At 35.7% G+C, this 24289-nt stretch overlaps 1 protein-coding gene across 19 annotated transcripts in view; it reads right to left on the bottom strand.

The window, feature by feature from the left end:
- Nucleotides 1–24289, bottom strand: part of ADGRL2 (adhesion G protein-coupled receptor L2) — a 399589-nt gene that overhangs the window by 171240 nt on the left and 204060 nt on the right. For 18 of the 19 annotated variants that reach the window (XM_074832365.1, XM_074832367.1, XM_074832366.1 and 15 more), the window contains exons 3-4: nt 14531–14572; nt 11618–11670 (exon numbers count right to left, since the gene is read on the bottom strand). The gene's annotated coding sequence lies outside the window, so the exon portion shown is untranslated. The remainder of the gene's footprint in view (nt 1–11617; nt 11671–14530; nt 14573–24289) is intronic. The other variant, XM_074832351.1, reaches the window with a different exon arrangement.

Here is a 24289-nt window from a genome sequence, read left to right as displayed (position 1 = left end):
CTTGGGAAAAAATGAAACCCATCAATAAAATAAGAGAATTCTGCAGCTGTTCCTAACAAATAAATGTAATATGAATTTGCATTTTACATAGTTTACTTCAGTAATCAATTTTAATGACTCATAATCTATATAATTATTTAAGAAATGACAAAATCATTGACTTACTCATAACACTTGCTAATTGTTTTTAAAAATAAATTCTACACATGACTAAGGAAACACCCATTTCCATTTGCTTTATGTTAAATCAACATCTAACCACTCATGGTGATTTCATTCAAAGAAAACAGAAGGAACACATTAGCTGTGTGGTTAAAGAGATTGATGGGCTTCAAACATTTTAACCATGGATGGTTTTTTTCCAACTGTAGAAACTCATGTTTTTAATTTAAATAGCTTCAAGAAAATGAAGATCATTTTATTCAACAAAGCTGTTGTTTCTTGTTTCTTAGACAGAAATTAATTTAATTTTGTTTAATTAAGTAATATTAGAAACAACCTTGTTCAGAGAAAATGCAGCTATGAAACAAAAGCATGTGTATGCCACATTAACTAGGTATTCTGAAACAGAATTTTTGTATCACATTAATAAATTATAAGAGATCAATATGATTTTTACCAGTGAATTTAGGTGCAGTATTTTATGTTCACGCTAAGACATTGCATTTGCCTCTCCACTCTCTGAAAAGTAAATCTGAGGGAGCGATGGAGCTCAGTGTTGTTGAAGAAGTACATTCCTTACTTTGGGCTTTGGGTATTTATGGGCGTATGTTGGAGAAAAGTTTACAGTTTAATGCTCCAGGCATTTATAAAGGCCAAAGAGTTTTCGAGATTGAGCTGTTAGGAGTCACGTAGCAGAACACGTTTAAAAAGAGACGAGTACAATTCCCTGTTTTCATATGAAAAGCTCAGCACAGAAGCTGAAACAATCATACCGGGAAAGGAACTGCAGTGCTGAGCTTTTGGGGAAAGAGATATGTCATGAGATCCCAATTCTCCAAATGGTTTTGCCCATTTCTAGGTTCCCTTTTCTCCAGCTGCTATATCTGCATAGGCATTACTTCTGCTTTTGGGCAGCAAATAATGTTTTTTAAGGAAAGAAGCAAGGCTCAAGGGAATAGTAAGAAATTAAATAGATTTTTCTATTTAAAATAAATGTAATTTTGCCTGGCAGGTAGGGAGCTCTTTCTTCTGCTCCCCCTCACACAACTGTATTAGACAATTTGCTGTGATTTTGCTAAATCTCTGTATCTCTTTCACTCGGTAGTTTGCAGCAGAGAAGTACCCCATATCTCAGACTGGCATGTGTTGAGGTCACGGTGTATTCTCACCACATCTCCCCCCCTCTTGCTACCCTACTGCTTGATGTAACAGAATGGGAAGATTTGAAACTGAATGGGAGAAGGACTGGATGTCTATGCTAACCCCTATACCTCTTATGATTTGCTTTATCAAACTCCAATTGCAGATCTAGAACAAACTTACATTCATTTATAGAGTGCTTTTAACTATAATATTACCTAGGTCACTAGCCACTCTTCTGTTGCTTGTGTGTCACAAAATGAAAGATGATGTAAAAAAGATGAACAAAGAATGGAGAATTCAAAGAGAAACCATTGTATTTGCAAGTAGGAATCCATGAAGGCTTTTCTTTTCTTACCCAAGCACCTAGTATAATAATCGTAGGCACTATTAAAATCCATGTTCTTGATGGCATAGGCCAAGATGTGAAGAAATACTAATCTTTATCTGCACAGCTCTATGAACCCATGCGTTGGGGGTAAGGTTAAATTTACTTTCTTGAGAAGTTATGGGATAAAATACATCAAATTCTTGGACCACCGGTTGGAACTCAGGCCTCCCCATTCCAACTGATTGCCCAAATCATTAAGCTATAGAGTCATGTTCCCTCTGGTGCTCTCACTTTCTAGCCCAGTGAATCCTGAATCATTTTGTGCCTGGTGCGTGACTTTAACAGAAGTGGAGAATACCTCCATCTCCAATCAGGCTGTGGGTTAGAGAACTGTTTAGGTGGGGAGAAATATGCATTTGAATCCCTTCAGGCAGAGGAGAGAACTGATCCTGTTTCACACACTTTGGACTTAATTGCTGGTTGTAGAATAAAGCTACACTTTTAAAAGAAAGTGGTGATTACTGCTGGGTTTAGTGACAGGCTAACTGTGTTGGTGGGTGTCAGGTGCTCTTAGAGTATGTCTGTCACCTTTAACTGCTCAGCTTTGTTTCACAGACAGCCTTATCAATGATGAAGGCACAGAGTTCCTTAGTCTGGTTTATCTTGACTGAAGCAATACTCAGCATGATGAGCATTAGAGCTGTAGGAAAATTTAATATAAAACCATGGAAGCGTCTATTGAACAGGGGCATCCTCCCCAGGTAGGCAGCATTTAAGCAGAGGGGTTTTTAAACTTCAGGGCCTAAATTCCTTCCACATTTCTTTTTTAGGAGTCTAGTTGTTGGAATTCAATATGATGCCTACATGAAATTCTGGTCCACAGTCACAATACCCAAGTTCAGAGCTATGGTAATAGGTTATGAACAGGAAAGAAAAGGGTGCTCACTATCAATCACGAACAGAAAAGAACCTCCCACTGGGACTTGCTCACCTCATGACTGCAACTTTCAAATTCCCTTGTCGAAAGGTGAGGCATGAGAGCCATATTTGCTTCCAAACTTGCATATTTCAGTTCACATTCACTGTTTTCCCAGTGTGCCACTAGGTGTTATTCTGTAAGAACAAGTGGTGGGTTTTGGTGTTTTCTTTTTTCATTTAGAATTTTCAATTGGTAGCTTTAATTAAGACAATGTAGAAGTCATGCTTTACGTACAGTTTATCTGGTTTTGCTTCTTAGTTTCCCATGCTGCTCTGGAAGTGCTCATAACCTCAGTTGATTGGTTCTACTTGCTTTGATTTTGCTTTGCGGTTTAAACCAAGGACTTGGTCCCTTATATTTTTTTATAAGAATATATTTTTTTCCTCTTGGTACTGATTGCCATTGAAATGCTGACAGTTATGTGATTGGCTCCCTCTGGAGCGGATACCAGAGATGCATCATGGATCACTGGTCAGAGAGCCTAGAAACAGCAGCAAATTCAGTCTCTTCCCCCTGCCCATCAACTTTGTACATCAGCACTGCTTTGCAATCCATCTCAGCTGGCATGGGCAGAGCATGGAAAAGGAGACCTAGATTTGTTTCCAAGCTTACATCTTACAGTTCACATTTTGTCATGCTTGTGTTACGTTGCCAGGTGTAACTCTGGCAGCTGTAAGAACAGTCATTTTCCTTCACCGAAACTGCCTATAAAAGCCTGTTTCAGTAATGATTTGTTATACATTACAAACACCTGCAGCACATGGGAATTAATATCACTAAAGTATAGGGATCAAAGATATTCCACCTTTTTTTCTTTAATTAAATGATCATTTACTTCTGACAGACCTCAGTGTTTTTGACAAACAGTATTTGAATCTGATTGAAGGTATGGTTACGCCTTTCTAAAAACACTGCAGTCAAAGAATGATATTACTACCATGCTCCCGTTGTGAGGAACATCGACTGACTGCTTAGTACTACTGCTAATTATAAATATTAAAATATATTCAATAATTAATTAAGATGCTATTCCCCACCTCACTATGAGCACTGGCTGCTGTTTGTTGAATAGTCAGCACCAAAATATGATCTTTTCCTATCATATCTGGTAAATCATAATACTACATTTAATATATCATTAAGACAACACACTTCAGCTCCTATTGCATGCTTGGAAAGCAAAGTGATAACTCCATATGCATTTACACAGGAATAGCAGAATTTCTTGCATATGCAGTCACTGAATCTTACTGAAAACTAAACTACAAATTTGCATTGTACCATTTAGGTGCCCAGTTTTGCCCTTCTGTTTTATCTTCCCGTCGCCTCTCTCTATGGCTACATTGATTTAATTTGCTTTCTTTAGAATTTTTGTTGATAGCAAAATTAATGTGCAAATTCCCTATCAGTTGTATACATTAATAAAATTCCCTCTCAAACACAGATCATTGAAATTAGCACTGGTAAAAGGTGAGATACATATTCATACAGTTATTTACATAAATCCCATTCAGCTTTATGCACCCTAAGTTTAATGCAAAATATCTACTACCATAGGTAATTTTAGCACAAGCAAAACTGCACATAGGTGAGATCTGACTTCCCAAGGATTGCATGTCTTTTAATAAATAGATTATTTGAAGAGAAAAAATTCTATAAGAAATTAGGGTTTTGACATTGTCATTTTTATGAATAAAGATTTAATTTAATATTCTGCATATTTTAATTTTGACACTTAGTGCAACCCAGTTTTAAGTTTCCAAGGAATTTATTGGTCAAAAGTTATCACTTCACAATCCATTATCATAGTAAACCTTGCAAATTAGATCTTTTATTACAGTGCTAAAGTTGGCAGACCAACTCTGTTCTGCCTTGCAACCGAATTCAACTACGTTTTCAAAAAGATTAGTACATATATGGTAATACAGTTGTTTCCTTTGGGGAGACTAGTGTCTTTACAACCAAGAGTTGAAAACAGTCTCCAACGAATCACATGGAACTGGTTCTTTGCAAATTATATAAATTGTGCATGACACCTACTTTATGATACAGTATAAAATAGTGTATTAATCTGTTAATAAACTAAACTTTTCCATAAGAACTATAGTATGAAGCAATTTATAAGGTAGTGTACATGCTAGACCACAAAGTAAGTTTTATAAAAATAAGTATGTACTGGGAATTGATCTATGCAGCACAACATTTTTATCATTTCTAGTGACAAAATATCTTTAAAATCAGTTGCAATATGCATATTGATCTACAGATTATTTACTTGGATTATAGAAAAGTCATTAGGTTGTTATCTATATAGTTTTAGGGAATTAAGGAATAATCTATTCCTTGTGAAAGACACTTGCTACTAAAAATATAAACTGAAATCTACTATGTGCAGGTGCAGATTCTACTTAGCAAGGCAGCTCTGTTTGTGTAAGTGATGTTTTCCCTAGCAAACAGAGGAGCTGCAAGGTCATGAAACAGGCAATGGCACATATCTCTCAGAAAATTCTGCTTTACTGTATAGACTTGCAATTTTTATATTTCCCTCAGCATATTGCAGCAATGCATTGTGACTTATAGCGGTCTCTATTTTTCACAATTTTCCAGTTAATGAAAGTAATGTTTAAATACTCTGAAGTTAGATTATTAACTTCTACAAAATAGAAACAGATGTGTGTCTTAGTATGCCATTAAATTTATGATTTACATAGTATTCTTGAATACAGCTGAGCAGAGGCCAATGATTCTAATTTGCTCTAGATTTACAATAACCTGATCTGGTTTTTGTAAGTACTGAAACACTTTAAACAAAATTAGAAAGCCGTTGTGCTTTGTGTGATTAAAGATGCAATTCCCTTTGGGGTAATGAGAAGAGTTAGAACATGTTTCTTTCTTTATGGATGTTTCTATTATAAACACGAGTACCATATATTATGATTTTTGTTACTATTTCCTTGTTTTTAATTATAAAATAAACTGATTGAGTTGTACTGGAGTTACACTGAAACAATGCCAAAATCTAGCTAAAGAATGCATACAAAGGTTCATAAAAATCCTTAAAATTCTTCCAAGGGTCTTAAGATCTTGTTAGGAAAACACTAGTTCTTTATAGTTTGCAGAGACCAAAACACCTCTCTGATTTAGAACTACACAATTTAAAGATTTATTTAAAAAGCTAACACATTTCTCAGCTTATTAAACTATGTGAATGCACAAAATTTTACCGGACAAAGGTTCAGTGGATTCATAGCAATTTACATCTGGAGATACAGATTTGCTGTATCTAATGACAGAAATGACAACTGGAATGAGTGTTGTAATTTAAAGCATGGTATATCCATGGGTAGAGATCAAGTTGTGTTGTTGCTTCATTAAATACTGAATTTTTTAAAAAAAAGAGGAAAAATGAGATTCCATATGTCAGATATAAGTAAGTGGCATGTGAGAGGAATACCCTGTGTATAAATATTTAAGGCATGATTCAAACATTATGAAAATCAGAAGTTAGGCCTATAAAGGTGTATGGATTCAGGGTTAGCTAGAAATGAGGTATTTCCAAATTCTGATCTATGACTCTAAAAAAGATTTCTTTTGTGGCCAAAATGTATGTCATTTAGCACTGTAATTCACTTTTCACATGGAAAGGTGATGTAGCAATAAAGTGTAAGCATCTGTTTCATAGGGACTTTTTATAATAATTTTTAAGGCTACCTCAACTATTCTTTGCATAGAGCCGCCCCCCCCCCCCCCCCCAAAAAAAAAAATTGATTTTATGAGCATAGAAGTACTGAACCAGGACTTTAATTTACATAGTACATGGAATATAATATTATTTCATATATTATGTTATTCATTTGCTATTTTACATAATGCACTGAAGATAATATATGCTCAATATTATATATTCATATTTAATCATATTACAGTATATGTATTTATATTTATCTTTACCTCTGATGAAATGTTTAATATTATTAATCCTTTAATTTTAATTATATATAATTAACTATCATTAAAACAGGAGCATTACCTTTTAATAAAAATTTAATCATACATTTACTCAAGCACAGGATCAAAATGCTACACACGGATGAGATGTCTTAAAAGTGATTGAATGCATTAAATTTGTTTGGTCACTCACTCTTCCAGTGCACTTATAGATTGCCATTTGTGCTTCACTCAAGAGATCTCCAAGGGTAAGCTCCCACACTCCTACCACATTCTTTGATTTGGGATTACAGTGTTAGACAGTCATATAGGCTGAGCCACAAGCATAGCTCTCAGCCTGTATGTTGCTCCAAATTCAGCTTTCAGTTTTACCAGTGCACCCCCTGATAGCTACAGCATGTGGTCCGTTGCAGGTATTTTTGCATTTGGCTGTGGATTAGTGTAATGCAGCACTGGTAGTATTTTTGTTCCAGGCAGACCGATGTGCGCATATTTCATTTTAAGAAAGGAAGAGGATCATTATGGATTTTTTCTGGGGAATCTGACAATGGCAACTGGAATGAAAAAAATGGTAGGAGAAAAATTTTCCATTATAGATTGAGGCTGAAGTGCATTTAACTGGACTAGTTTTGTGGTTTCATCTCAACTTTGTGAGAAATATTTCTTTTAAACACATAATTACCCATACCAGTGACATAAGGCTGACAACAAGAGACTGGCAAACATAGTAACTAATTCAAGTTTAAGTTGTGTCTAGGGAAGAATTAGTATTAGAGAATTGTTTGTTTCCTTCTTGGAAAAGTGCATATGGATATGGAATAAATTATTGGTAGGAATGAATGGCGTCAGGACACGGAAACCTCGTACTTACTTTTCACCTGTAACTTAACATAAGCTGAGGCCCTACTTCTGCAAATGCACAGGTTTAGGTGAGCAAACTTTTGCTGAACCAAGAACATATTCCCAGTCCTACAAATAGTTATGCCTGTTAAACCTCATCAACAATATTAACTTAGAAATCACAGATATAGGGGAATGTGTCACCTTACGTCTTGTATTAAAATTGATGGTGAGTTTTGGAAAAGGAGTTTTTAATTATTCTGGTAAATTCATACTAACTCACTGAGTCCCAGAGTATGGAATTCTGTTTGCAGCAAACTGTCGTTCAAGGAGCCCTGTGTGATTAACTTGGAGACTGAAGGTAAAAACTGCAGATGAGAATTCCATATGTCTGAGGCAAAGCACCTGAAAGGAAAGCTCACATTTTAATGACAGAGCATGGGATGGTCATTATAGGAATATATTGTATTGATAAAAAGGGAAAACACCTGGTCAACAAAGGTTTTGTAATATTTTTTCATATTAGTTATTTTAAAGTCATATTAAGCTGTCGGAAGACTTTGTTTCATTACGAACACTCTGTTTCTTAAAGATGTTCGGTGAGTCTGGATGCACTTAGCATAATTTATTTTCCAATCGACTCTGAGTTACCCAGACCTACTTCTATTGAAGTCAACCTTTTTTTTTTTCCCCAAAAGAATTGAATGAAGTTTAATTTTTCTTCAAAAAGAGACTTAGTTAGATTTCTTAATTGTCAATTTTCTTCAAACAATTACTGCATGACAACATTTTAAGTAAATGAAAATCCAATAAATTTTGTGATTCCTTATATTAAAGCCCACTCTAAAAACATTTGTCTGGTGCAATTACTCAGCAACTCAGAATAAGTGGGAAGTTCAAAAGTGTATTTATATTGGTTTTGAACCTTCCTGATTTAAAATTACCTTATCCCAAAATACATTTAAATCTCAAAGGGGACTGTATTTTAAACGTTTCTGTGGCTGGAAGGCGTCATACATTAGAAAAATATTAACTAAAAATACAATGGACCCTTTTCTACTCTTTTCTTTGTATTTCCCGGAGCTATTTCATATTAATATTGACATGGGTAAGACAATTCAACAAACTTCAGAGTGATAACGAGGCCATTTTGCAATGGCTCTTTTGTTGAGCAATGAAGCTGTGTAGAGAAGGGCAGATTTTGACTATTCAGTTCCTGCCATCCTGATCACTCTCTATTGCATAAGACTCAGGTCAGAAAGTTTAAGTGTCTAAAATCTGTAGACTGCCTGTTTTCAGAAAATACCAAAATAGAGAGTAGTAAAAATCTGTAGGAGAACTTTCCATCTTCTGGTGAGACGTTTTTTACTTATGCAGAACTGGTCTTTGTTGAAGAGCTTCTGTCTTCATTATTTAATTTCTTTGTGGAGCTTACAGTCGACATGATCCTGTTGAGTTCTTTATTTAATATGTTTCAGAGCGCAGGACACCTGCCGACTTCTTTAATAACGAGTTGTCCTCAGTTGGCTTATATGTGAAAACTGTGCAGCAGAGGCAAGTAAAGAATAACCTTAGACATTAAGAGTGATTCCATTAAAAAATAAAATAAAACTATGTCCAGGCTCCACACCCGAAGTCTCTAAAATAAATTTGCAAGGGCTTTTCACAGCATGGAATCCAGGCGGATTTTTTTTTAATTGAATTCTGTTCTGTGTAAGTGCAGCTCAGTGGAATTCAATTTCCATGTAGGCTCCCAGGAAAGAAATACATGCTAAGTATTTTTATTGCTAATGTTTTGGATTTAGTTTCTTAAGTATTATTTAGATTTGACTGTGGACAGAGTTGCTAGTGTTTACTGTAACACAGTGCTCTGTGCCTTTTGTTGGAGAAGGGACTCTTCAAAAAAGGATTGGCTAAAGCACAGAAATTTAACCATGAATAAATTCTGGGGCTTTGTATTGTATTAATAAGGCTCAAACTCTACTTCTTTATACAAACCCTATGAATTTGATGGAAAATCTCTGTATTCCTAATTCAAACTTTATTTTTTGTTCCACTTTAATATATTTTCCCTACTTTGTTGGAAGCCTCTTTCACACCTTGTTAGGAGAAGTATGGGGAAATAGTTGTCTTCAGGGAAGCCCTACAGTCTCAGTCTTGCAGTTTGTAAGGGAAGAAACCCTACTAAGATCAATGAGTCCTTCTTCTGCTCTCAGTGGATCGTAGCTAAACCAGAGAAGTCAGACTTCGACCAATTAGTTCATCTTAGTTGGCTTTATTCTACACTCATTCACATAATTTTTCCCATAATTCTTTCAATTCTGCTGAAACACATTATCTTCTACAACCCACAAAACTCAGGTGATGAATAAAACCTATTTCACAAATGAAAAATACACTCAGCCACTGTTAGTTCACACTCAGATTGTCTTTCTCAGTCAATAGAATCTTAAAAAAAATGCTTTTTGCCTTACAACTATAAAGAAAACTGTTGACTGATAAGGCAAACTGTTAAAACAAATAGCTGTTTTATTTTAGTTTTTTAATGTTAATCCTTATTTTCAGCTAAAGAAATACTCTGAACCAGAAGTTCAGCCTTGTTAATTATTTCATGTTACAATCAATAAATTAAGCAGCCTTTATCCACGCTATTAAGCAGCCTTTATCCATGTTATGTGAAGGATGCTCACCTGGTGAAGGAACATGTGCTCCCACCTCGGATTCTGTCACAAAATTTGGACCTAATCCAAAGTATGCCCAAATCTGTATTAGAAAACAAACTCTGCACTGCTCATGTTTATATCCACGTCTCTTTTCTCTAAGAGGAAATGTCTCAATTTCCTATATTGTCTACTATATATAGTCTATAATATATTATCATTATATCCATCTATATATATATTATATATTAATATTATCTATTGCCTATTCATACTATAATGTTGAAGAATATGTGTTGGGTTAATAGAGTTTTTATTTTTTGTGTATTTTTTATAGATAAGCTTGTTGATAAAATTGTAAGGTTTATTAATACTTTTGTTAAGTTTGTCAGAAAATTAGTGTATGGTAGAGATACACATCTTTTTAAAATCTGTCTTGCAACAGCTTGTGCACACAACCTCATTTCAAATTCTATTTTTGAGTAATCATTTTACATGTGTTTAAATCACATTTTGATTTTCTGTAAACACAGTTTTTACTACATAACATATACCATTGCTAGTTTTGTAAACATGTTTTCATTGTTATCTTTAAGAACTGAGACAAATCAATATCTAATCTGCAGGATGATAGTGACCAGGACAGCCTGTGCATATGATTATCAAAAGATTCCAGTCTGGACAACACCCAGAGCAAATGGCAAACCCAACCCCAAGAACTTCTGTAGTGCTACCTCATTTTGAAGTTGTACAAGGTTTACTTTTCAGTCTTGGTGTTGCTCAAATGTCATGGGAATGGGGGTGGGGGGAGGCGGGGGGTGAGGAACCAACACTGAACCCAACAGAAAAACTCCACAGCTTCAGCACATGATGCAAGAACAGGTCTACAGGGCCACTGAACCCTGTATCTGCCTGCAACTACAATCCACCAACAAGATGCTGGATAGTTTTAGGTCTGGGAAATAACAGAGGCAAAAAAACAACTCGGAGCAGAAGTTGGGCAGGCAATGTGGAGCAGGGCAGGCATTTGGGCCTTGCTCTTCTCTGCAGCTCCCTACAGCCAGCTTCATCAGGGCAGCCTTCAGGAGGAAGACTGCACTCTCCAAAGATTTTTTGTCATAGTTCATCATCCTTTTATTTTATTGTAATTCTATGTGGTGCAGCTAAGCTGTTCACAGACAGATAAAATGATATATATTTTTTCACTTCAGCTCATGTCCCTTCTTCCTGCGCTCCATACAATTATTTTGTAGCACATGAGGAAAAATGTTTATGTTCTGTCTAATTCAGTCTAAATAAAATGTTAAAAGGTGGCAATCTCCTTAAACATTACTGATCATTACTTACAAAACTATATTTTAAAATTGTGAAAACAAATGCTTTGACCTTGTGAGCTATGGAAATATTTAAAAAACAAATCTGCTATGTTTTTTTGGCTAATAGTTGTGATTTGCATAGTTGAACCTTGAATGCAGTCATAAATAGCTACAGAATCCAGCTTGGCATAATGCCCAGCAATGTTAGGGTGCCAGACAAAAAATCGGGTCAACCACTTACCAAGTAAGTCATTCTGTCTCAACAAGGTGATGTCTAACAAAGAATCTACAAGGCTGAAGACAGATAACATATTCAGCTGCTGTTCAGAAAGACAAGAACTTTTCATTTATCAGGATAATCTACTACTTGTAATCAGTACACCAAGTGAACTCCCTCTTGTAAAAAAAAGAAAAGCCCATCAATTGTTTTTGCTAATTAAGATGAATATTATTCCTGTGAAATGAACCAAAAAGTTCTGTGTAACAAGAATCCCAAAAGAGATCTATAATCTAAAAGAATAATTGCACAGAGATTTTAATTGAGAGGAAAGTGAGAACTATTTTTTGTCTTCAGTTTTTAGCTGCGATGGTCTTCCACGTATGTTAGTGGGTCTTTTATGTTCTCAGTTTATCTAACGTGATTTCTCATATATTAGAAGTTGTGGAATTAAAAATTCATGACAAAATGGTTATATATTTAATGAAATGCTACCACTAAACGTTACATGTTTAGGAGTAATTTGAGGTAACGTCCTTTATTAACATATGTAGAAAAAAGTCCATTTTTAGATTAAAATCTAGATGTTGTGACTGTTCATAATAATGTGCATTTAATCTTTATTCATTAAGCACAGCTAGAGTTAGATATGAGAAGGAAAGTGTGTTTTCTTAAGGTGATATTAATTATATTCAACAATTTATTTTCTTCTGTGACATTTATCTTGGTTTTAGGATTAAAACAGCCTTGCAGTGTTGAAAGTGAGTAATATGAGGAAGCTCGGTTTCCCATTCCTTAAACAAAGGACACCCAGCTTGAAAATATATTTATATTTGAATTAATATTTACATAAAGGAAATCCATAATCAGCAGAGTAACCCTGTATTCCTGAGCAAGTCGGGGAAAATTCACTGAGGTGTACATGGTTATACATATAAAAATTAATTATCCCCCAAATAATCTATTACTGTCTTTGTTGTAGTAACCCTTAAGGTTACTACAAGCCTTTGTCCTATCTTCTTTGCTTATAGTGTAAATCACAGAGTTGGCCTCAAAATAAAAATAATTACAATTTCACTTAACATGCAAATTTAGAGTTATAAATTACCTCAAATCAGGATACTGGCTGAATACATTTGTTTTCATGAAAAATGAAATGTTGTCTCTCTTCTGCCCTTCCCCCAAGCCTTCTTCACAAGACCTGCCTCAGGCTAAAATGGTTTTAAGTAGACTAAAGCTGCTGGTAAACACTTACCTTTGACAATATTATTGCCTAATGAACATTGCAGAAAAGGGTGTGTGCAGTGCAAGTGTCTGTCTGTGACTGCAACCTACATAGGGTCCTTGTGCCTACTGCTAATAGGCAAATATACACAAAAGAGACAGGCCCTTTGATGGTTTAATCCCAAACATACTTAACTGTCACATAGTTAATCTTTTTGATTAAAAATCACTCTTGAGTTCTTCTTGAACATTTTTATGTTTGTGGATGAAGGAGGTTAAATGTAGTTCTCATGCCTGTTTGGATTGTTCTTTTTGTTTTTCACTTTTCCCCCCACCCTTAGTTCAACATGACTTTTCCCTCTCTTTAATCATAGATATGCCTCTAAAGGATCCTCAGCCCTGATATTTCTGAAATACCCCCTGTTAGCAGGCAGGTAAAAATACATTACAGACTTTACCAAAGCAGACCTCATTGTTATTATCAGAGGACTAGATCTACAGGTCAAAAACAAGTGTTTCAAAACAGCTTCACCTGCAGGTTTTACTTTCCTAGAAATAAGTTTCAAAGAACTAACCTTCCATGTTCATCAGAAATCAAGTCATCACTCTTAAAGTTCATCATAAAACTTGTGTTTTACTATTGGTTTTCTTGAACACTGGCAACTTTGATACTTTCTATCAAAGACAACAAAAATTCAGTCCCACATATTTTAAATCTATCATTGTTTTAAACTCATGCATTAAAGTTTGTGAATAATCTTTTTTGAAGAGTGTTGAGTTCCTTTTGGGATTAGATGGAAGATCTTTCAAGTGTAACACTAAGAAGCAGTCACATTTCAAGTCAGAATTTGTGCTCAGATGGATATTTTTTGGGTAACATTTCTTTCCACTTTAACAAGTAGTTTCACTTCATGATGGTTTTATGTTGATTTCAGACTACATTTTTATGTAGTGGGAAAGCCTTTTTTTGGTAAAGTGAATGCCCAAGACCTGTTGGAAAACATTTCTCCTTAGCAACGTACTCACAGGATTCAGTATAGTTTGCTCAGAAGTGTTATTTTAGGATGACCTTTACACATACAGTATGATGAATTTTTCTTTTTATTTGATTGTAAAGATGTTATGATCAAGGGGCAAAATAAATATTGTCTTTTTCAGCCATAAAAAAAAAGAATGACAAATGAAACCATCTTTTTTAAACAGCATGATAGCATGCAGAAATGATGTCTACGTTTGGAAACTACTTATTGTTAAATTCACAGATACAGCAAAACCACAGTGAAACATAAATAAAGATCGATTTTATACAATTCAAATAGTAACACATGCTATGGAACTCACCCTTTCTCAGCCTAAAGAAGAGAGATATTTATATTCTTCACTGAAAGAACAATGTATTTATGCTTATGGGAATTTATACATTATAATAAATTGTTAAGAAAAATAAAAAGTTGAGCATTCTGAGGTCAGCAGCATTTTCTAACAAGGATGTTAAATCCTAAATTATTTTCTTTTGAATAATTAACATAATGTTCTGCAAATCTTTTCTAGGTAGCTTACAGGATTTTAATATTCAAATATTTTCACTTGTATAAACCATATAATTATGCAATTGTACAGTACGGTTATTTCTCAAGCAATTTGGCAATCTTTTCTTACAATAATTTATCTTATGTTCTTTGTTATCAGAAACAGAAATAGCTTTCTGCTTACCATTCTGGAAAAGATGGAATTCATCATTCTGCCATAAAGACCCTAGAAAGCAAAGAAAATGTTATTAGTTATTATACTCTTATCTGCAGGGATTCTAGCTGCCAAACAATGCATCAGCATCAAAACAAAATATGAAAATATGTGTCCAAATCATGGATCAATAGTTTAATGCAGTTCTGAGTAGATATTACATGTACTTCACAGGTACGAGGTTAGAAAAAAGCACAGGCTATTGTGCATATCTGTATTTAGAACTACATGCCAGCTGGAATTTATCTGCATAATGTTCATAAAATACAGACATACGATCTTGGCATCCAACTTGTGATTGTGCTTTTGAAAATTAAACCATGGGCTTGCTGTCACTCTGCTGTGGAGTGGGAGAAAACAGGGAAGGCATGTGCATAAAGGGTTAAGATGAGAAGAGACAATTATCAATGAAATGTTAAAGATTTTCTTCTTAACTCATTAAGAAATTTGCATTATGATTTTTTAAAAAAATCTTTTCACAGTTACTAAAATAATTAATCAGCCTTTACATTTTGCTTTAGGAAAAGATTGCTCATGGGTTGTAAGTTTACAATGGTTAGACTGGGGTACTGAGAAAGTACTAAGTACACCACACACCTCATCAGCATGCTTTAACTGTGATGTGGAAATGAAAGAATGGATACTAGTTAGCTCTCTTTTCTTCCTTCTTTTCTATTATCCCTTTCAGTCTGTTTTATACCTGACATCATAGCTATTATGTTTTCTTTAGAAAGAAATGAATCACTGCTACCAGTTCCTCTAACTAAAGGCTGAACAGAGAGTGATCACTTTCTCTCAATATCTCCACAGAGAGGATTTTAACTTTTCTATAACATCTTATGCTATATGTCCCAATTGTGCGGTTCAAGAATAAAAAGTTTTCAGGACAATAGGCTAAATTCTGCGATCATTTCTCACACAGAATACAATTTTACTCCTGCTGAAGTGTCCAGAGTAGGTACAGGATCTGCCTATCTGCCTCATACATAGTTTTCAGAGCTAAAACAGTTTTATGCCAAAGAAGGGAGAACACTTAAAACCCACTTGTTATTCTTAACTATTTTCATTGTTTGAGAAAATCAAATCCTAAAGTAAACATGTAAGGGAGAGAGTTAAGGAATTCAGTTAAAAATTATGTTTAAAAATTTGTTACTATAACCAAGAGATACAGTTACAAACCACTTAAAAAAATGCGAATGTCTATGTAGGGCCATTACCTTTAAAGAGAAAAACTGAAAACTAAAATAAATGATAGATTGGTTCCAGGTTCTCACCATGACCGCATATACTGCTGGATAAAATATAGGTATTTACAGGTGAGGGAGTGTCCAGATAGAGAATTCCCCGATATAGTACAGGAGTTATTTCCGTTCAAGAAGTTTACCTTGGGCAAAAAGGGAGTTTCCAGGGCGTTCAGTGCCGCAGAAATTCAGACTTAATCTAGGTTGCAGCACAGCACAAGATATGGGGAGCCTGCATAAAGCTAATGTAAATCAGAACAGTCCCTGAGGGCTGCTCTAATTTACGCAGAGATTCATTGGCTGGTATCCAGTCTTGAATCTGAGCATCTACAGAGATGGTTTAAAGCCACTTTAGCTCCATTCTTTGAGGGCTACATCTTCTGTGTGGTGCTTCATGTCAGATGTAGCACTGAACATCTCTTTTGCTTCATTTATGAAATGCAGGAAAATAGGGTCCCCCTCAGCCAAAGAAACGGTATTTCGCATAGGCTTAAAAAGAACCCTTTGAACATCCATCTCAATTGAGCCAGATTCCCACAAAGCACTGGCTTCTGTGTCCTTCCCAGAGATCTTTGCTCCTCAGCCCTCACAGTTTGCAAACCATGCTGTTTGGATGAGGTAATCATTAATCCACTGCCTGTTCAGGACTGTTACATAAAAAATCCATTCATTTCGGCAAAGCAGTAGTTGCCTTTCCTCCACACAGCTTTTGAGTCCCTCTGCCACAAAGCCATAATAATTTTTTTTCCAAAGCTATTTGTAAACCAATAAAATTTCACCATTTCATAAATGAGCAAAAGTTCTCAATGACTTCAAAAAGAATTATATTCACGAAAGTGTAGATTTTCCCTCTAGTTCTTAACTGCTTAATTATTAAGATTCTACAACATGACTTACAATGTTGTAAGATATGAACTGAAAATTGTGGGCCTGTCCCCTACCTATCAGCCATGCATGCAAGACTCCAGACTGATACACAAGCTGTTCAATACTTTCACGCGAGTATCCCCCTGAAGTAATTGCAGCAATGTTTGTGCTTAAAGTTAAGTGTATGTTTTAATGTTCTGCTAAACAGTGGCCTAAATTCCTACATGGATTCAGATGAGCAAGCAGCTGAAAGTAAAGTAAGTTTAGTGTGACAGCTAATGTATGAGTTCTTCTTGGAAACAATTTTTAATAACAGGTTATTTGCTGGTATATAGAATACAAAATTATTATTTTAAAAGAAGTGAGTCAAGGCTTCTAGCTTTTGCTTTCACTGGCTGAAATAAATATTCTGAGTGTATGTGAGTATGACCACCCAGTTCTCAAATTTTGTTTGAGAAATGTTAACAAGTTTTAAACTTCCTTTTTAAAAATCAGATTTGTCTATTAATATTGCAGCTACTTTCAGTGTCTCTGGCATTGGCATTACAAATGTTGGAAAAACCCAACTTACTCAGTTCTGTAGTTCCTGTTTTCTCCCTACAGTTTCTAAATCAATAAACAAAATCACCTATTTTTAATCACTAGCTCCTGAAGAGGGCAGCACGTTCTAGATATTATTGAACTGTAAGCTTTGAGATGACAGCCGGGCTTTACTGTACTGCACACAGAGGAAGGGGGAATAAAAACTTTCTGGATATTTTGTGTAGACAGTTCCCATGGTACAATAAGTCAGCAAAAGTTCTAGGCTGTTACAGACCAAGGTCAAAACTGTATTTGATTATTAAAGAGAACATTCAAATTAGCTACCTGAAGCAATGCATTTAGAAAGAGAGCAACAAAATACCAGCAAGGAGTACTTCCACAAGGAATATGTTTTATCTTTAACATTGTAGATAACTTTTCCTATTGGCAGTGCATTGACTATCAAAACTACTAAAGGGGTTAGATTTAATTATCTCACTTCTTTGCACATTTCATCTCAATTGCTATGGCAACATTCAGTTGCCTCAGCAGCAATGTACACTTTAATCAGATATTTCCTCACTCATTTCTCTGTGCACCACAGCAATGTAGTCAAATTTACAGCCAAACCTCGATGCATCTGATAACACCTCTTAGGAATTAATGGCTAGGTTTCCCCTGCCCTTCACCCATAGCCACAAATATTTCTAGAGTTTTGCACCCTGATGACAAAGACTTTAGGAGATGAAAAGTGTGTATACTTTAAATCTTTCCTACTTCACTGATTTTATGTTGTTTTCTGCCACCACTCCCTTTTTACATGGCTTGAATTTACTCGGGAACGCTTCCCATCAAGCTATGGGCAGGTCTTCTGGTCCCTGCAGGAACTCTTTCAGGGCTGAGAACAGGAAACACAATAATCGGGCAGACAATATGGTTCCTCCCATATTCCACCCTGCCCTGAAAAGCTTTTTGTTTGATTACTCAGCCCTGATTAAATGCTTCGTCAGAGTACATCATAATTCTTTAAACTTCTTGGCCCAGAAATCAGGAACATAGGCTAAAATAAAAGTAATTAGGAGTGATGAGCAGATACTGGGGACTCCATATTGAAATGCAGACAGTAAGAAGAGTCAGGAAGCTAAAAGTACATGGGGGTTACTAAATTCAGGTTATGGGAAGTTTTGACATTTCTGACACAGAATATCATCTGGCTTGAAAACATGTCACCACCAAGGTAAAGTGGGAACAGAGATAAGTTCCTAACAATGCCTAGCTTCTATGGTGAAAACCACACTAGAAATGTATTAGATAGATTGAATTAGATTGGATTATAGTCAGACATATAGGAAAGAATGGTAGACATACGTCATTGAAACATAATTCTGCATATTCTGAGGACTGTCTTTAAACAGTCAATTAGTTGATTTTGGGGTTTTTTGCATTAAAGAATATATTCTACACTGTTTTTTGCTTCTACATGCATTTTTCATAGCTGTCCATCTGCTCACATGTAGTAAACGATCACAGTTCATTTTCAAGTAAGGTCTTGGATTACTGCTGTCTTAAAGATTTTTGGAAACGCTGGGTAAATACAGAGCTGACTTCGGCCACTGTTGTCCCAGAGAGGTATCATGGAGTCAGAGTCAGTACCACTCTACATCTTGTCAGTGATAACAAAGTCTGATCAGCCCCTCTGACTGTGCAATATTAAGTCACTCTCTACAGTTTATCTCAGTGTGAGCCATGGCAGCTTTCCTAGAGGCTCCATAACTCAAGATACTAAAAAACCATAACAGCACTGACTTATTAGGAAAATACAGGGAAAAATGTGCCCAGTATGCTTTTCATACATAACAAGGGATCCCATCATATATAACATTAAAGTCCATGTTACATGGGATGTCTCGTGAGGATCTGGGGAGACTTTTCCAGCTGAGGTGCTGAAGCCTAATGTTTGTGGGCCCATGTCATACGACAGCACTATGTCCTAATCCATCAGTGAAGTTGTTATATTTTTAGGGTTCTGAAGGAGAAGCTACAAGTTACAGAATCTGCAATACTTTTTCACATCAGTACTTCTGAAGATGTCCCTTTGAAACCAAAGGGTCTAATCTTATAAATGAAAACTACTTGTGTTTGCAGGGCTGGTCCCCGTAGTTTAAAATAGGTATTTCCCTGCAGCTCTGTATATATAATATAAGCTTTATATGTAACTATACACTATAAGTTTTAATAATGTGTCCAAACGATATTTGTGACATAGAGGATGCAAAGATCATTTAAAGTTCAGAGTCTGCAATTCTGTACTAAAATTAAAATTTAAAACCCCCCAAAACTTTATACCTAAAAAATTCAATATCCATGCAAAACTAAAGAGTACAAAATGTTTGTAGTATAACTTGTTCCACTTAAAGAATTCATTTAAAAGTTGATTCATGTAACATGGGAAGAGCTATGCTGATTTCCAGCAGCTGACAATCTGGTGCATAGTCTTTATAATAATAATTTTATAATGCTGAAATTATCTATGCCATATACAACTGGAAATCTGTGCCAAGCAATATATTCCTTGTTTGAATAGTTTATAAACTGGAGACTTTTGTAAAAAAATATTGCAAAACCCCCCACAGAACAGTGCTTTCTCATTAGAGGATGCTTTTTGGACCTTGTGGGATTTTACTGCAGCACAGAAGAGAGGAAATTTGACTTTATTCTTTATGGGCTCAAAGACCATATGAAGAAAGATGCATGGAACAGAAATGATCAGAAAATATAGAAATGGAGAGAGTTATTACATGTTGCTCTGTGCACATTCCTGTTTCATTTGTTAATTTTATGAATTTATGAAATATAACCGAGTTAAAGGCTGATATATTTGGGATCATTCATGCACATTTCCAGTATAAATATTTCCGTTCTGGAGCATATTTTCCTATCCTTTTGATTCTTGTCTAGGATTGTATGAAAGACCTACCCAACAAATAAGTTACCTATACAAAAAAAGCAGACTTGTTAAACTATTTTAAACTTTATCAAGCACTTTACCTGTTAGTGTTTATTTGAAATAATCAAAAGTTTAAAATTTTCAGAAGAGTTTTTTGGTGAGGGTGTGCTTTCCACAGGGTACAATAGAGTATAATACAATGTAATCTCTAAACAAAGGCATGCCATGCAGCTCTGTAGGGGACACACAGTTCTTACTAGATTTCTTATCAGCAGTTTACAAATTTTTGCCATGGGTCGCCTTTAAATTTCAATAAAGGTTTGTCTCCTCCCCCCGTTTCATTCCTTCTCCAGTAGGTTTTCACTTAGTCTCTGTTTTCACCTAACCCCACCCCTTCCCTCATTTTGAGTATAATAAACTACATTTTATATAACCTCCAAAAACTCACTTCAGCAATCCAGCAGGGTTGCCTTTCCCACCAGCACCAGCAGAGCTCCTGGCATCCTCCCACTGCCCAGCACCACCTTGCTCTCTGCAGGAGCCTTCTTCAAGAGCTGCTGCACTGCAGGTATCCATCGCAGAGCCTTTTCCTGGTCCACCAAAACAGACATTTTCTTGGGAGAATGGCCCATTTCCCCTTGCCCTGGTTCTTTGCAGACTGAATGTCTTGCCTCAGGAAGAGGACATGGAGTCTGGCACTGGTAGCTGCTACAGCTCCATTTTTCATATGGTTGCCAAACAAGGGAGAAATTTGCATGACAGAAAGGGTAGCATGACAGAAAAAATCAAAAGTTGAGTGAAACTCTCCAGCGTTTCATTTTTTTGATTCCCACTTCCAGGTGCTCAACACATTCTGCTTCTCTCTCTCCCCAGGTTAAAGACTCACTGCCTGGTGTATTGCTTGGAGCAATTTCTGCTAAGTTCTCTAGTCACTTAGTTTCAACTCTACTCAAGCTTAAAGAACCTTTCTATAAAGCCTAATCAATACAGAGTCCATTTTCCTTGTTTATGCAAGTGACCATATTGTGATCTTTTTACAGCTTAAGCAAGCTGGAGAGTGGAACTACTACAGAGGAGGCACTGCTCATTGCACACACGTACATACATCCATGTATATACAGAATTTATGTATGCTCTTACTGTAGCACTAATACTCCCTAAAGGTATTATTATGTTGTTAGACAAATTAAAATTAAACAAGAGGTAAAAGAGCACTTGAACTGAAAACTGTTAAAAAATGCCTACAGGCAAGACAAAAGTGAACAGCAGGAATTTATCCAGCTGTGTGTGTCTAGGAGTTCCTCTGGGCCAACTGTCTGTGCTCCCATTTCTGCTGCAGGAAATGCAATTTCAAAAAAAATCATATAGGTGTTGTGACTTCCAAGCAAAATGACACACGCATTTTTTTGCCTGCCTTTAAGATAAAAACGGAGGGATTTTCTGGCAACTCATTAAGCTACAGGACTGAATGGAGAGGGATGGTGGGAATACATAACAGAAATGCCCAGGAACAGTAAGAGTAAGACAGAGATCTGCCCGGGTCAGAAACGTGATGGCAGGTCGTTCTGCTGACAAGCACTTCTAATAACATCTGGAATCAGTGGAGTATGTGAGATCGTCTTTGAGAGCTTTTCTACAAAAATCTGTTCTGATACAGTATTTCTAAAACTAAATGCAAAAGAGGCCCTTTTTGTAGTGGGGGATTCAATGAGAGCCCATAAGGAATAACTGAGATGTGCAGAACTGACGTGGCCAAAGGTCTGCATATTGAGATCAAAGACACAATCATAAAACCCAGTAGTAGTAATATGTGTTACATATAAACTAAATTTGGATTTGCAAATCACATTTTATGCAGGTGCAAATGGATGCACACATTAGAGGTGAAGGTGAACAAACTGAATAGATCGTTTATCTTCATGGCTAAAACTGTTAGCTTTACTACTTTCTTTCATTCAAACCTCAAAGCAATGTATGTCACAGTGAAAGAATTTGCTGTGTAAATTATTACGTGTTTTGCACTGAGAAAGAAAAATAAGACAGCTCGATATCCCAGTCACATAATGAAATAAGGAACTGTACTCTAACCAGTTAATTCAGTTATTTTCATGACAGTGTTATCCAACAGTTATCACCATGACAGTGCATCTTTGCTGACTTAGAAGTGCTCAAAAATCAAAGAGCATTTGGACCTGGAGACAAGGATATGAAGACATGGTCGGAAGGAAGATTAAAAATGTAATTCTATCTCATTTTTACGATACTGTAATCCCAATGGTACCACTGGAAGTACTCCCAATTTGCACAAGGACAAAAGAAAGCACCTCTTCCTCTGATTCTATGTACTTGGAAACTATACCTTACTAACGGCTCTATTTATAGTCCAACTACTATATAATGAAAGGAAATATGTGAAAATGAAAACAAAAGAAATAATGCATGCATCAGAATAATACAACAAATAGGGATGTGGTTTTTCTCTTGGTGAAAATGGAAATTAATCTCTTCTGCTTTGAGCACTTTGGCTCTAAGCTCAAGTCTTATAATCTAATTGGTGCATCATGAATACTAAATGAAAGTAGCTGGGATTCATATAATTTTTTGTTATATGAAACTAAACAATTTGTATATGTAAGACTAGTCTTCCTTCAGAATATAACTCTGTGAAACAGATCTAACCTTAAATTGAACAATAGCCTCAAAGACATTTGTCTTTATAGGGCATTTCCATGCTTAAAAGTGCTGACGTAAAATGTACTGGTTTTGTTCAACAGATCTGCTTTTTGGACTAAATCCAGATTCCAAGTTATTGGGAGAGACTTTTACTTCTGGATCAGACCCCTTGTGTATATTCACATTCATGTATTATTACTTTAGTGGAAAAAGTGTTTTTATTCCCACTTCTGATGGAGTGAACTGAATTTTGGCATTACTTACTGTATCAACAATGAGATTTATGCAGTCTCAGTGCATTTAAATTCTGTGCTATGCTAAAACTGAACTACCACAATGAAGGGTAGCAGAAAAACTGCTAAGTTTTAACTGGGAGCATCTTTAGTAATAACAGGATACATGAGATAGAAGGAACACAGCTTGGCCTTTTGCAGCCCATTTGAGTTTTCCAAGTTTTGTAGTTAAAAGCTGTAATATATATTTTTATTAGTGAACTGAGAAAATTAGATAAATCCTCTGAGACTTAAAGCATGTGGAAACCTGTTCTGCCATTCTAACAAAGTCATTTTTCATGATGCAACTGCACTAAAAGAGTTCCTTTTGTGAAACCATTCAATTGTTAAATTATTTTTGTGTATGAGTAGAACACATTTAATAAAACTCACCTGTACCCTTTTTACACATTCACATAATAAACACTCTGCTTGCACTATATCCTTGTTGCTTTCTTTGGCAAAATTTGGCATACACTGTGGGTTGATATTTTGTTTATTACATGAAATATTTTAAAGAACATTTGTGGAAAGGATATAAAAAATAAGGTGCATGTGTATATTATAGCTGAGACTGCCAAAGGAGCATGGAGAACCTATACCCCTAGCCCTGATTGAAATTCCGTGGAAGGCAGGCTCCTGTGGCAATCCCAGACTATGTATAGAACAGAATTTCTCAGCATTTATTCAGGTATGCACCTTAAAGCAAAACTTCAGTGTGATCAAGTACCGCACACATAGTAATGAGCTTTGCAATTTCCTGAATAACTTTTATGAGGAGGGCTCATGCCTCTGTCTTTCTCCTCCCTTTGCTGTTTATGTCCTGCTTTCCGTTTTCCACTCTCTTCTTCTTAAAGCCTCCACAGCAACCTGATGGACTTAGCCGGAACTGGGGTCATCACGGTGATCAATGACTTGGGCGGTTGAGCGTTCAGCCATTGATCACACTGAAAAGATTCATATATCTTAGGCATGCCATCACAAGCAGCTGCTTCTACTTAGCTTGCCAGCTTTCTGTCACTTCGAGGATTCAATGAAGTTCAGAGGCAGTGTGAGAAGGTTATATAATTCTGTCAAGAGATCATGTCTTTGATTTTTTTCATCTCTTAGACCTACATGTCTACCCTTTGGGGGTCTATCACAGACTGAGAACTTCCAATATATTACATACCATAACACAGCAGTATAAAGAGTGCTATATAAAATA

This window comes from Strix aluco, chromosome 8, assembly GCF_031877795.1.
Source record: "Strix aluco isolate bStrAlu1 chromosome 8, bStrAlu1.hap1, whole genome shotgun sequence".
NCBI classification, from domain to species: domain Eukaryota; kingdom Metazoa; phylum Chordata; class Aves; order Strigiformes; family Strigidae; genus Strix; species Strix aluco.
The sequence above is the reverse complement of the archived record's forward strand: the minus strand, read 5'-3'. Positions and strand labels throughout refer to the sequence as shown.